The 467-nt window shown below is 44.5% G+C and overlaps 1 long non-coding RNA gene across 3 annotated transcripts in view; it reads right to left on the bottom strand.

Annotated features, from left to right (window-relative positions):
• Positions 1-235: 235 nt before the first annotated feature.
• LOC117961749 overlaps positions 236-467 on the bottom strand; it is a 3187-nt gene continuing 2955 nt past the window's right edge. For all 3 annotated transcript variants that reach the window (XR_004660480.1, XR_004660481.1, XR_004660479.1), the window contains exon 2: positions 236-393. This is a non-coding gene — a long non-coding RNA (uncharacterized LOC117961749). The remainder of the gene's footprint in view (positions 394-467) is intronic.

Here is a 467-nt window from a genome sequence, read left to right on the forward strand (position 1 = left end):
AAAGGTTTCCCCACATTGTTCACACCAGTACGGCTTCTCTCCAGTGTGAATGCGTTGGTGTCTTTTAAGGTGACTACTATGAGAAAAGGTTTCCCCACATTGTTCACACCTGTGCGGCTTCTCTCCAGTGTGAATGCGCTGGTGAGTTTTAAGGGTACTACTATGAGAAAAGGTTTTTCCACATTGTTCACACCAGTATGGCTTCTCTCCACTGTGAATGCGTCGATGTCTTTTCAGGGCACTCTGTACTGTGAAAGCTGCCCCACAATGATCACAGCTGTAAGGCTTCTCTCCAGTGTGAACTCTCTGATGAATCTTTAAATATGCTGTTGTTGTGAAGGATTTGTCACAGTGCTGACAGCGGTGACGTTTGACTCCTCTTCCTCTCCGTTTCTATCAACAGAAAGAAAAAACAAGAGAGTGAGTTATTGAGGTGCCATGCTGTAGAGCTCTATCTTAAACTAGAA

Source organism: Etheostoma cragini, chromosome 18 (assembly GCF_013103735.1).
Source record: "Etheostoma cragini isolate CJK2018 chromosome 18, CSU_Ecrag_1.0, whole genome shotgun sequence".
Lineage (NCBI taxonomy): Eukaryota > Metazoa > Chordata > Actinopteri > Perciformes > Percidae > Etheostoma > Etheostoma cragini.